Consider the following 14,928-nt stretch of genomic DNA (forward strand, 5'->3'; position numbering starts at 1 on the left):
GTAATGGTGGCACAGCTTGGAATGCAGCTGAGGTTAGGGTATGCGCATGCACATAGCAGAATTGGAAAAAGGACCATGTTTAATGATCCTTTGCCCCCGATACAGCTGAGCGCGAGGCGTCCATGCGACACATGCACGAGTGTCAGGTACGGCGGCGGCAGCGGCCGGGCAAGAGCACATGCCCTGTTTGATATAACATTGTTTTTCTTCATCACAGGTTGTTAAGTAACCTACACATGTCCAAGACGATGCCAGCTCTGTTCTTGATCCTGCTTTGTTATCGCAGTCGATAACACCACATGTACACATGAAGAAGGGATTTCAGATAAGATGCTGGTTCTAACATTTTTTGCTCAGAGTATGAGTGCTAGCTCTAAGGCCGAACCGTCTCGAATAGCTTTCAAAGAATATAGACAAAGTAACGATGAGAGTGTTACTGACTACTTACAAAAAACCTTGGATAGTTTTCCAGCTCAATTCTGCAGAGGCGTTAACAGCCTCTGGGTCAAAAAAGACTAAAAGAAGCTGTGATTTGAAAAAGTAATTTCATACCTACAAAATTCAGAAGAACTGTGCGGAAAACACCGTGAATCATGCGATGCACAATTCACCTAAAACGAAAATTTTTAAAATTCCCAAGGCCATTTTGGCCTGCGAAGGTGGACGACCGGTGACGAAAACTTGTGGTAAAGAATTTATTGCACCACTCATTGTCACTTAGTAGCGACGGTCACAACGGCTTTGTAGTAGCTATGATATACACTGATCGGCATATGTGCAACTGCAGACATTTTTTGATGCCAAATCGATGCACACACACACTGCTGTGTGGTCGGTAGGGCTGGATCAGTATGGCATAAGTAAGCTTCATTCATCAGACACCAAATATGAAGACGCAGAAGAAATCGCAAACGCACTGAATGAGTTTTTCTGTGACCATTCCTCTGATCATACCAGTGACACCCTACTATCATTTCAGTGATGCTTACAATCATTGTACCTATTTCCAACTGGTCCAGATGAAATAATCAATGTCATATATGATTTAAAGGTTACAGGAGCAGGTCTGGACGAAATCAGTTCTATTAATAATAAATTAGTAGCTCATCTTATTGCTCGCCCGTTGTCTTATATCACCAATTTGATCTTTAAGACTGAAGTATTTCCAAGTCAACTAAAGAAAGCAGAAATTATTCCATTATTTAAAAAGGGTGACTGCCCCTACATTTCTAATTATCGCCCTATTGCTATTCTTCCTTTCTGTAGCAAGGTTATCAAAAAATGTATTAAAAAGCGCTTAACCAAATACTTCTCAAAATTTGACATTCTTTCGCCAAATCAATTTGGCCTCAGGGTAGGATCCTCGACTGACTGTGCTATACTTTCTTTCACGGATATAATAAAAAGTACTATAGATGCCAGTTTCTACGCAGGATCAGTTTTTATCCATCTATCCAAAGCATTTGAATCCATAAACCAAGCCATCTTACTTCCTAAACTACGGGCTGTAGGCGTCGATGGCCCAGCATTAGCACCTATAAAAAGTTACCTAACAGACAGACAACAAGCTGTGTATTTTAGTTCCTCACTTTCTGACTTCAGAATAACCAATAAAGGGGCCCCACAGGGGTCTGTACTTGGCCCACTACTATTCATGCTTTATATAAATGATTTATATGGTTGTTTAACACAGACTGAGGCCTTCCTTTACGCTGACGACACTACATTACTTGCAACCCGTTGTTCACTAACTTCTGTGACTACTAAGCACTACACTGATCTGAAAAATATTTTAACGCGGTGCCAGCTTAACTCGCTAAGAATAAATCCTACCAAACCGTCTTTTATGCTTTTTCGTTCGAATCATAGGACACCAGAATTCATTCCCGCTGTCAACCTAAACTCTCTTGACATCAGTGCAGTTAATGAATGCACATTTCTTGGAATAATTCTTGGCTCAAACTTAAAATTTACGAAACATATCGCCTATTTGAAGCGTAAAATTTCTCCCGGTATTAGAATTTTACTTAAATCTAGATATTATTTTAGCAAACCAACATTGCTAACCTTATATTATTCTTTTATTCACAGCCATTTCAATTATTGCATTACAGCATGAGGTAACCCATATCGAACTCATACAGCACCACTACAGCATTTGCAGAATCAAGCCATACGGATATTGTCGTTCAGCTCATTCTACTGCAATGCTTCTGATATGCTTCTTAACCACAGAATACTTTCAGTAAATAATCTTGTTAAACATAAGTTATAGACATAATGTTATTCAAGGTAACACGTAATCCTCCCCCATTAAATATATTTTCTGAGGCTACTTTGGTTAATTTCAACCGCACAAGATTTGCAGCTAACAACAATTTCTTATTGCCACTAATACAAAACAATCTGGATATTTCACAGCATTATCTACTTGGAACAGCCTCCCACTAGATGTCAAGTGCTCTTCGTCTAGGGTTCTTCAAGAAAACATCCTTCACTTTTCTACTTGATAGCCAAAATAATCCACACATCTAAGCTATTCACTTCACTCCTGCTCATTTCCCTTCCATTTGTACTTTTTCTTTTGTTTTTTTTTTCATTTGTAGCCTTTTTAAATATTTTTGGTTTGTTCTGTTGCGAATGCCTTAAACTATTATTTTAAATCTATGACTAACTATTGACTTTATATTATTTTGCAGTTTGTACTACATTTACTTTGTATAATTTTCCACTTAGTGACTACTGTATTGCTGGGTATTTGCTCTAATGTATATATTTTCTGACAGGAGGTCCCCTTTCAGCCACATGCTACGGGACCTCCTTCTGTATACATGTACTTGCGTAAGCATGCATATCTACTTATTAAACAAATAAACTAAAGCAATAAACTGAAACTGAAAACTGATGCACACACGCTGCTGTGTAGTCGGTTGGGCTGGATCAGTATGCCATTGCAACCAAATTTCTCCAACACACTCCCTTTTTGGTCTCAACACATCCACACTGAAAACACCAATAACGACCAGAGGGGTAGTGCCATCGCAACTAACCATAACTTTAGACCAAAACCAGACATCAGTTTTGTAAATGCATCTGTTAGAGTATCTCAGGCGAAGGAATTTGATTTATATCAATTTATGAAAATTTTTACAATGTTAACAAGGCTTTCGCAATGTCCTACACAGTAATTAGTGGTATATATGACACACATTTTTTCAGCGGTAATTGCGTTAATAGGTACATTTTTAGATAGATTTTTTTGTCGGAATTATAGTTTAACTTGCTGCTTGAGTATCTTTATACAAGCTTTGCTTGAGACAAAATGCAATAAGAACACCCGTGTACCATGCATTGGGTGCACATTAAAGACTGCATTGAGACATTAAATACACCCTTTGGGGTGTATTTTGCCCCCAAACAATAATCGTCATCTGTCTTGCCCGCATTTCCTTTCTTTAACACCTGGAGCCCAGTACTTCCTAGTCACAAATAGCTTGCGCATTATCAGCTTGACACAGCGTTCTCGACAGGCAAGTAGCGAGCACCGAGTTTTCAAGAGAGGAAACGCAAGCAAGGCAGATGATTGTTTGGGGACATGCTAAGCCCCCAAAAGGTGTGAACAACTTTTTAGAGTGCAGGTGGTAAAAATTAATTAAATGGCTTGCCTCATGATCGTATAGTGGGCTTGGTGTGTAAAACCCAAGATATCAACTAACATAGCCTTCATCCTCGTGAGTGACATGGCTGCAACAACCACAACACTGTTTGTGCATCTGATTAGGTATTTTGATTTCGGCACAGCTTTTGAGTGGTCTAGCACACAAACATCGAAATTGCATGAAATTGTTGTTGTCACATTTGTAAATGGTAGACGTAAAGATTGCATGACACTACACATTGAACCGGACAAAATTAACACAAGTAAGCGGATTGCCCTAAGCTGTGTAACCTTTAAATATTTGCTTCACGAAAACTTCGATTCAGGACGATTTGCAGGTGTGCATATATCTGCACATATCTGAATATCGATATCCGTTGCTTTGTTGTATGTCTCGTTGATTTGTATTTGAATTAAGAATGTAATACCCTCCCGCCAAACCCAGCACACTTGAAACACCAAAGCATCGCTTGGTCACAGCTATGCGAAGAACATTGATAACGTTGGGCCTAATTTATTGGTTATTCTTTTCTTGCATTCACCATGGACAACTACATATCGAAAAGCATGTAACAAAATACATCTTACGGTACGACAAACCCGCCATCCAGAGTATGGTGAGCAGTCTGAAAAAAAAACAAAAAAACAGAAGGTTGTATCATGATAGACAAGCAAAACATTTTGTTCCTTTTCTCAAGGTCTTGTGGATTGCATGCATTTATTAGGTGAGACTACATAAAAGGTCGGGTATCGACTGTCACTGTGGCACGACTGTCACCCTGACTGCCCAGCAAGATGCAAATAGGTCTTCCAAAGCCCTGCTCAAAAAATAAAATTCCTTTATTTTAAAGTTTCCATTTTTATCTTTGTCAAACAAATAGCAGTAGTATGATGGCTTGCTCTTGTTTCTGGTAAAAATTTATAGGTTTTAGAAGTTTCATACAGCCAGTTATATTGCTACGGACCAGCACCAGTGATGAGAAAGAGGCCAAGCGGTTCTCCGATTGACGGCAACAATTTTTGAGCTGATGCGAGGTGTCACTTTTTAGTCATTTACTTGTATTTGCGTGTCTGTTTTATGCATACTGACTCTCGTCTGCATCTTTACACGTAACGTCTTGGCAGAACTAGTATTTGTGCTAGTCGGTGAACCTTACCGTCCTTCTATCTGCACCGTTGTTGAATTGTCTTGCCCAATAAAAATCTTGAGGATCATCTTGGATGCCGCACAACTGCGTCAGCATCAACAACAAGTGGATCTTATGTTAGCAAATGCATTGTTTAAGCTAAAGGTCGCACACCTCAAGTCTACCTCAAAACATACAACAATTACCTCATTAATTGGGAAACTGAATAAAAAAGTATATAACTGTTCAGTGACCATAATGGCTGCCAGCATGCTGTGTACAAATGCTTCATGTGGCCGTGTGCAGATGCAATTTAAGCCTTACACCACACCTATATAATATATATATATATATATATATATATATATATATATATATACGTCTGTGTGTGCCACATATAATATATATGGCACACACATCACTGAGACAATGATGCCAATATGCTGAAAAGTATCACTGGGGATGTTTTCAACCTGCTTGTCTAATATGTATCGACATTTGACGCATTTATCGAAGGATGGTACCGTTTGGCACTGGCAGAAAGCTGACGTAGCGTATGCTTCAACAGTTCGCATATCTACATAGTAAACACCATCTTTTTGTGGCAACGTGCTGCCACTAGAGGTGTCACCAGCCAAGCATAACGGTTTCAGGAATATCAAATAGCATCTATTCAAGCATCTGGTTCAACGTACCCTATGCTTAACCTTCCGAGTTTTCCACTGGTGCCGTCGATTGCATCGTACCTTTGTCAGGGCACGCTGAATTTGTCTGCTGCATTCTCCTATTATGTCGCAATATTTTGTCATACTAATGCCTATTCATTGGGCCAAATTAGCGATTTAGCATAACTGATTTGTATTGAAAAAATTTAAACTGCCTTTTGTAGTAGTTAGTTTTGTTATGTGTTAACTAATTATAATAGTAGTCATTCCTTTTTAGTAGGGCAAGTATGGACTCATTTATCCATGGACATATGGCGTAGTCATAGCTGTGTCGTCAAGCATACCGCGATTGTTCTATCACATTTGTAATGCAGTCAGCAATGTTTTGACATTCCATGTGAACATTGTCATTGTAGAGGTTATCGAAATTTGTAGTGACTAGGATGCGGCGTACATGTGGATAGTTATACCTTCAGGGAGACTTGTGGTGCGTCTAGCCCAGGTTAGAGAACAGCCACTCTGTGCAAAAGTCGCCACTCAGTGACTGTGCTTATTCTGGTGCCTGCGAGTGGGATAGACAAAATTCCAATCAAGTTAATGAACTTGGCCCAAGAAGCAAGGAAACGCTGATAAAAGCGTTGGAGGCAGTCACAACAAATAAGCGAATTCCGCACAGCTGGAGACAGAGCAAAATTAATTTGATTTATAAAGGGAAAGGTGATAAGAAGAACATAAAATCCTTCCGACCAATTACGGTAACATCAGTTATATATAGGCTGGCGATGCAGGCGGTGAAATTAAAAATGCACTCATGGGTAGAAAGTAATAGAATACTCGGCTAACTTCAGAACGGGTTCAGAAGTGGTAGGCGCTTAGATGATAGCCTGTTCGTGCTTACCCAGTGCATAGAAATAGCTAAGGCGGAAAATAGACCTGTGTATTTAGCCTTCCTGGACATAAGCAGTGCATACGACAACGTTAACAGGGAACTCCTGTGGAACATATTAAAAGATGAAGGTATGGGTCATGAGGTAATTGATCTTCTACAGGAAATATATCAAGAAAATAAAGTTGAAATAACATGGGAAGGAATTAGGAGCATGACAACTGTCGAGGTACACAAAGGATTAAGGCAAGGTTGTCCTCTGTCAACGCTGCTGTTCGTGCTTTATATGATAAGTATGGAAAGAACGTTACAACGAAGCAATCTAGGGTATAATCTGTTGTACAGATTAGGCGGAAAGGTTGTTGAGCAACGACTACCGGGTTTAATATATGCGGACAATATTGTACTGTTAGCAGATAGCCAGGAGGATTTGCAAACTCTGGTTAATTACTGTGGAGACGAAGGAGATAGTTTAGGTTTCAGTTTTAGTGCAGCTAAGTCCGGTGGGATGTTTTTCAACGATACAACTGATCAGGAGCTTACAATACAAGGCCATGAAGTACCCCGAGTGGCCGAATACAAATATCTCGGGGTATGGATAAACAAAGGGCAGATGTACATGGAAAAGCACGAACAGTCTCTCACAGCAAAAGGGCGAAGAGATACCGGGATAATGAAACATAGGGCATTGTGGGGGTACCACAGGTATGAGGTACTGAGAGGTATTTGGAAGGGAGTATAATGGTGCCGGGGCTTACTTTCGGGGATGGGGTCCTGTGTTTAAGGGCAGAGGTTTAGTCGAGACTAGAAGTAAATCAGAGAGCTGTGGGAAGATTAGCACCAAGTGCCCACGGGAAAACCACAAACGAAGCAGTACAGGGAGATATGGGCTGCATCGTTCGAAGCACGGGAAGCTCAGAGTAAAATCGTATATGAAAAATGCCTGAGGAAATTAGACGATAACAGGTGGGCAGCTAAGGTATTAAATACCTATACAGAAAGAGCGTTCACTCACAATGGCGGAAAAGAACTAGGAAGCTAACCAGTAAGTATGCCCGACACAAGGACGGAGAAAGACAGAGCATTAAACGACAGGTTAAAAACGCGGAAGGTAAAAATGGGATAAATTCAATGGAAAAGAAGCATAGTGTGGAACTATATCTATACTGGAAACAGCAGATTAGCAAGGAAGCGTTTTATGATAACTCAAGAGGCAGTGCCCTACTCTTTGAAGCTAGGTCAGGGTGTCTCAGAACGCGGAGCTATAACAAAATTTAACGAAGAAGACACATGCACTGTGTGTAGTAAATATGTAGAAACAATGGAACACCTCATACAAAAATGTGATGGTATCAATCCCGATGTCGATGCGGCCACAGTAACACTCCCTGAGGGCCTAGGGTTCAGAGCGTTCAGAGATAACAATAGTCATGTAAATAAGTATGCGGCGGAAATTAGCAAAAGGCGATCGGAGGATTGGTGGCTCAAAAGCAGAGAGGTGACATAAGGTTAAAAGGGTAGGAAGACGTATTTAAAGAAAATCGCGAATTTTAATAACACACAGCACAGGTAAACAAAAATAAAAGGCAAAATAAAAAGCTGAGCATGGTGGCAACTACCATCACCCCGTTTCAAAGGGGACGCTCCTATCTTCCATCCATCCATCCACATTGTTTCCCGCTGGTGCCCGCACGCCTGCCAGCGCCTGCTCTGTTCTGCTGACACCTTGATCGCTACGAGACAGTCGTATTTGCTTTGTGTGTTAGTAATTTGATCAGCTTTATGCGGCTGTGCGATGGGAAAGTGCTTTGTGCCCTTCTTACTTATTTGCAAACCTGAGAAATAAAGTCTCATCATGATGTTCTGCCCGGGACTGTACCTTCTTGGTGGTTACATAAAGCAGCTGGTCCATCAATTTATCTACCTGTGTTACATGGGGTGATTACACTGCTTGAAAACATGCTCGTAAGTAGGTTCCTTTAGGTGTACAGAATAGATAAAGGACCGCGGAATCACTCCGTTGAAACTGGCGCAGCCACGTCGGTGAATCTCCTTCACTTCATGCCGCACACGGTCTTGACTGTTCTTTTGAGACGTACACGAAACATATGAAGCCTTTTCGGTAATTCATAGAAATGGTATTGCACATACAATGTAAGTGAAATCAAAGCGCCCTCTGTACATAACTATGTAGTATCAAGCTCGAAATTTTCAGGAACGCGATCGAGTGCTCGGAAAGAATTTATATGCTGCATAGTCTGCAGTCGCCTGGAATGTGTCAAGGTATGAGGGGTTTGGCATGCGCTATCTGCTTGTAGCAATACCACGCAACTAAAGCGGTTTAACTGTAGAGCTACAATAAACATTTTTCTGAAAATATGCGTCCCGTAACATTTTGATCGGGACTTCTACGTGCTGCTTTTTTACACAGGCTGAAACAGCAACGATACATGGTTATTTCACCTAGCCCGGCGTTTAAAGTGGGCATATAAGAGCCGTCAGCGAAGACATATTTGATGGACTTTGCGCGGGCGGCTGGAGTTGCAGCTTAAATTGGTACAGGGGTTAGCGCGGCAAATTGCGCGTCCGCCGTCTGCTTTCAGGCGCCTACGAAACACCGAGGGCCTTAGAGGATGGATGGATGGATGGATGTTATGAGCGTCCCCTTTGGAACGGGGCGGTGGGTTGCGCCACCAAGCTCTTGCTACTATGCTGCCTGACATCCTACCTAGGTTAACCAATGAAAAAAGAAAAGAAAAAAACACTATGAACTAACACGTCCAAATTTTCTGATCCCCTATTGCGAACTGTGTTTTTGTACGTCTCCGTCTTTTGTCGTTTCCCTACTTTTCTTCCACCAATCCTTCAATCGCCTCTTACTAATGTCTATTGCGGACCTGTTTGCTTTACCACTGCTCCCGCTGAACCCAAGGGCTTCAAGGAGGCCAGTGGTGCCTAAATCGACCGCTGGGTAGACGTCTTCACATTCTAATAAAATATGCTCCGTCGTTTTCCTAGCTTTACCGCAGCAAGCATATGCTTCTTCCTTCTTATATCTCGCTTTATAGGTGCGTGTTCTAAGGCATCCCGATCTCGCTTCGAAAAGTAATGAGCTTCCGTTTGAGTTATCATAAATGGTTTCTTTCCTGATTTCGTTTTTTCCTCTTAAGTAGTTACTCATGGCAGGTTTCTTTTCCATTGCCGCCACCCATGAGATTAATTCAGCCTCTCTAACTTTCCGCTTGACCTTCTTTGTTGCTGTGTTGCCCACCCCACAGGCCGCATACTTGCTGGTAAGCTTCCTAGTTCTTTTCCTCCACTGTGAATCAATGTTTTGCCTGTACAGATACCTGAACACTCTCCCAGCCCAATCACTTTCTTCCATATTCCTCAGCCGTTCTTCATACTCAATTTTACTGCGAGCTTCCCTCACTTCAAAACTAGTCCAGCCCATATCCCCCTGCACAGCTTCATTTGTAGTCTTCACGTGAGCGCCCAATGCGAGGCGACCCACAGACCTTTGGTTCCCGTCGAGCCCTGATTGTACCCCTGATTTAAAGCAAACAACCGCATTTCCAAAAGTAAGTCCTGGAACCATTACCCCTTTCCACATACCTCGTAGGACCTCGTACCTATTGTATCCCCATAGCGCTTTGTGCTTCATTATGGCTGCATTTCTCTTCCCCTTGACTGTTATGACTTTTTCCTGTGCTTCCATATATCCATTGCCTTCGTTTATCCATATACCCTCAGTTCGGAGCGCCACTGGTGGCGCGCTGCGGCTCCCAGCGTCGCTCGCTCACCTAAAGTTTTCTTCCATCGTGCGTTTGGCGAAAAGAACGCCAACAATCCCAAGGCAAAAACAAAAATATTGGAGAATGATCAGCAATTGTGGTGTCATAAACACCTGCCTGTACATGGATATCAATATTGCACAAAATATGATATATAAATGTGAAAAGCAGAATCAAGTGTCTTTTCTTATTATAGATCACTATCATGATCACTAAGATCCTTGAATATATGACTCTGCCTAGGCACTACAGAGGTTGTTTCTTAGTGCGTGTTGTATGCATTTGTCTCGTAGACATGCCGGCATTGCGGGTCGGGTCGGCTGGGTCAAGTTTGTTTACGCTTCGCCGCTGGCTGCCTGCGCTGTGAGCCAGTGCACATGGACGCCCCATTTGGTGATTGCTGTGTCTGAAGGCAAGGTTGTGACTGGTGTTGTATAAGTCACGGGTCATTTTTTTCATTGCGATGATAGATTGAATTTTTTACAAGCACTGCTCCAGGAGGGCACATGTAACTGGCTAATGGAGGCCTCAGGAGAGCACCTGAGGTTATAATAAAGCAGGCAGCGCAGGATCTCAAGGGCACCCAAGGGGTAGCGGGGGGATCAAAGCTTGAAGCAGGGCGGCCCGTGCGTTGGGGACGCGGAGGCTGAAGCGTGCCAGAGAGACAATGCTCGAGTATTTTGTGAACTAAACAAGTGATCTTATAATTTCTTAACGCCATGAAAGAAAGCATACGATGATGAACTGAGGAAAATGTTATTCTTAGTAGTTGTTTTTGCAACTGCAGTATAGGTGTTAAGTAGGTTTTATATGTCAGGCTCCATATTTTACAACAATAGCCCATGTGGGTATTGTGGACAACACAAACGCCGTTATGATACTCTTTCTTTCGGATGACTCCTACACCTTGCCACGCCAGTCCACCTGTACAGACTCCACCAACAAAGATGCTGCAGAGGCATGTGCAGGTCAGAGGCAAGAAGCAGTGGCACTGATGTCCATATTCACCCATTTTTTTTCTTTTTCTTACACCGAGGCAGCCAGCACACCTCCAACAGCCACCTTGACTGCGGAATTGCGTTTATTACAGTAATTCTTATGGCAGTTATTGACAAGTTGACAACTTGAACTGGTCAATCCGTCATGGGAAGGAATTGTATGTATACATATAGGGAAAAAAGGGGGTATGTGTGTGTGTGTTTGTAGGGGTGGGGGCGGGGGTATGGGATTAGGCCGGTACGAAAAAACGTACATGCACTGTCTTCTATACCCATTCCTTTAAGGCTTCGTAACAAAGCGTATTATGCATAAAGTTCATACAACTCACTCTAATATTACTTACACGCCAGGCGACGCAAGCTACATTTGCCATGACTCGCATTCGCGACTGCATTGGATGCCCTCCATATTATTCTGATTAATCTTGCTCATTGCGCCGAGGCAGAAAAAAGATCATGGGCGCAGGTGCCTTTAAAGTATCTCGACCTTGCGAGGCACCGCTGCGCGTGCCAGGGTAGCTGTCCGTGCGATCACTCCCTGGCACACACCTGCCTCGGCGGCCCCAACCTACGTACCGTTCTGCGTCAAGCTTTGATCCCCCACTGTCCCTTGGGTGCCCTGGAGTTCTTGCGCCGCCTGCTTTATTATAACCTCAGGTGCTCTCCTGTCGGTTACATGTGCCTTACAGCTGCATCAGTAGTTGTAATGATAAAAAACCCGACCTATCGTCGCAAAAATAGATCGCGACAGCGGCTTCTGCAACATACCGTGCCCGTGCGAAGAGAATTATGGAACACCAACAAGGAATCTGACCACAGCTTCGAGCTCGTAACCTCGTCGAGTGACACTCCTGCAACAGGCGTGACCGCTGCAAACTGCATACCGCCGGAAACTTCAACAGGATCATCCTTCGGTCGCATAACTGCCGGCCAACATGGACCACACCCACGCCATCCCGCAATGTAGAATAAAGAACGAGCTTATAAAGCCCAAACACACGGCTGCATGCACACCACATCACCGCACTCCAAGCGAGACGCCATGCTCATCCATGCTGCTACGCTGCTACTGCTGCCAGATTAAAACTGTCTACTGTCACCATGGCTGTCACCAAGTCTAGCAAACGTCTCAGGAACTGGCAACCTCGGCGCGTAGCAACAAGGCGGCGCTCTTGCGGTTCCCGATTTCAATGCATGGGCCCATAGCATGGGCCCTATGGGTAGCTTGTCCTCAATGCACGGAGGAAGATATTTAGGAGGTGAAACTCCCGTCAGCGCGAGCGAGCGCGGGCGACCAGATAAAATAACAATTGTATGCGCCGACGGGGCCGTATGCAGTGGCGGCGCCATGCGACGCGTCGTAGAAGCCGCAGCGAAAAAAAAAAAAAGATGCAGCGCCCGGGCAGGCGGCTCCGGCGCACTCTCCGGCCACTTCCTTCGTGCCCTCAATAAAAGCAAAAGGCATTAGAGAGTTTTAGTTTAGGACATAGAGTTTCTCACTATAATGGTTTAGGATACGCAAGCGGCTTGCGTACGCAAGAACTAGGGGCGACGCTACTGCGCATGCGCAGACCACTACGGCCACTTGCGTCCTTGGGGCGGCCGAAAACATCGCTGCCCCTAAGCGGTCACGTTACCTACATGACCCTCGTGGTGTACGAGAACTTAAGAGTAGCTAGCGGGTAGATAATCTGATGAATCTTTCACCAAGTGTCGACAGACATCGTTTTTATATACATCAGACGTTTACCGTGTCCGGTATTCGGGTAAACGCAGGCACATGGCGTTGGGGCGGGGGAGTAAACGGCAGCGCCTGCATGGTGCATCCGCCTGGTGGTGCAAAGCTCAAACGGACAAAAACAGCTAATATTGCTGTAACCAAGTCTATTCTACTTAGCTGCTGGCGTAAATTTTCGGCACTGGCGTGATCGTGCTGGTGCCAAAAATTTACATCCGCAGCAGAGTAAAATACACTTGGTTACTCTAATATTAGCTGTTTTTGTCTGTTTGAGCTTTGCGCCACCAGGCGGCTGCACCATGCAGTCCGCTCCCGTCCGTTTACGGCTCCGCCCCAACGCCCTAACCTGCTCCGCCTGCGTTTACCCGAATACCGGACACGCTAAACCTCTCTATTAACTGCTTTTAATAAGCATAGTTTTATGTGCTTAACTTCATATGCTTGATTTCATGTTTTAAAAAATAACGCAGCAAAGATCAGACGTTGATGGCGCTGCGAGCGCATGCAACCTCACTGTGGCTTGCGTTTGGGTACAGTGTACTATTCTAGTACACTGTAGTTTGGGGCCGCAAGAGGCCCTACCCCATCCGCGCGCTAGGAGAAAAGTGTGGAGGAAATGACGTAGTAGGTTTTCCTTTGTTTTGCTGTGTTTTTATTTCTTTGCTGTAGTGGCCCCACCTTTCGGGCCACAATGGCGGCTTTGTTATTGTCACGGAGGAAGGAAACCCAGGAGAGGCCCTGACGCACGGAGGAAGGAAACTAAGGAGAGGCCCTACCCCCTCCGCGCGCTAGGAGAAAAGTGTGGCGGAAATGACGTAGTAGGTTCTCATTTTTTTTGCTGCTTTTTTGTTTTTTTTTGTTGTATGGCCACGCCTTTTGGGCCACAATGGCGGCGTTGTTATGGTTTTGAGCGCTCACACGTGTTGCTCTGGTAGGTTTCGGGCCGTGGCAAAGGCGCTGAGTGGGCGGGTTTGCGTTAGTCACCATGTCTTGTTGCGCTGGGTTACCTGCACCGTGCTCTGCCAGATGTTGCGCGAGCGCGCGCGCTCCGCGCGCGACACCACGCGCAGCGCGGCGTGGTTTCGCGAAAGATGTAAACAAGAGAGGAGGGTGGCCCAAAAGGCGGAGCATCGCCATGAGCAACGCCAAATTCCGGCTTCACTTTTGCTTCACAAAGAGTGACGTCAGGGCCTCTCCTTAGTTTCCTTCCTCCGTGCCCTGACGTCACTCTTTGTGAAGCGAAAGTGAAGCCGGAAGTTGGCGTTGCTCATGGCGTTGCTCCGCCTATCGGGTAGCTCTCCTGTCTTGTTTACATTTCTCGCGAAACCACGCCGCGCTTCGCGCAACCGTGCTGCTCGGACCCGCGCGCTCCGCAGCTATACTAAACAATCGTTAGCACGTTAGCATGATTCCACCAAAGAGGGCAACATTTCCCGCGGATATTGCTTCGTCCGTTACCATTGCCGTGGCGCGGTACATTGCGTACAGCGTTGCATGCACGTTCATTTCACTAACTTTAGTTTCTCCTATCCCACCTGGCCACAGCAACATCCGGTAGAGCACGGTCCAGATAACGCAGCGCAACAAAACACGGAGACCAACGCAAAGCTACCCGCACGACGCCTTTGCCACGGTACGAAATCTACGGAACTACACGTGTGAGCGCACAAAACAATAACAAAGCCGCCATTGTGGCCCGAAAGGCGGGGCCACTACAGCAAAGAAATAAGAAAAAACAGCAAAACAAAGGAGAACCTACTACGTCATTTCCTCCACACTTTTCTCCTGGCGCGCGGTGGGGGTAGGGCCTCTCCTCAGTTTCCTTCCTCCATGGTTATAGTTCTGTGCGCTCACACGTGTTGCTCCGTAGGTTTCGTACCGTGGCAGAGGCGCCGTGCGGGCAGGTTTGCGTTGGTCTCCGTGTTTTGTTGCGCTGCGTTATCTGGACGGCGCTCTACCGGATGTTGCTGTGGCCAGATGGGACAGGAGGAACTAAAGTTCGTGAAATGAACGCGCATGCAACGCTGTACGCAATGTGCCGCGCCACGGCAATGGAAGCGGA

General features: G+C 44.6%; 1 long non-coding RNA gene across 1 annotated transcript in view; it reads right to left on the bottom strand.

Annotated features, from left to right (window-relative positions):
- Positions 1-14,928, bottom strand: part of LOC129385304 (uncharacterized) — a 28,065-nt gene that overhangs the window by 5,634 nt on the left and 7,503 nt on the right. The window contains exons 2-4 of the long non-coding RNA XR_008612882.1: positions 5,921-6,012; positions 4,816-4,890; positions 4,247-4,284 (exon numbers count right to left, since the gene is read on the bottom strand). This is a non-coding gene — a long non-coding RNA (uncharacterized lncRNA). The remainder of the gene's footprint in view (positions 1-4,246; positions 4,285-4,815; positions 4,891-5,920; positions 6,013-14,928) is intronic.

The sequence above is a fragment of the Dermacentor andersoni genome, chromosome 7, assembly GCF_023375885.2.
Source record: "Dermacentor andersoni chromosome 7, qqDerAnde1_hic_scaffold, whole genome shotgun sequence".
Taxonomy (NCBI): Eukaryota; Metazoa; Arthropoda; class Arachnida; order Ixodida; family Ixodidae; genus Dermacentor; species Dermacentor andersoni.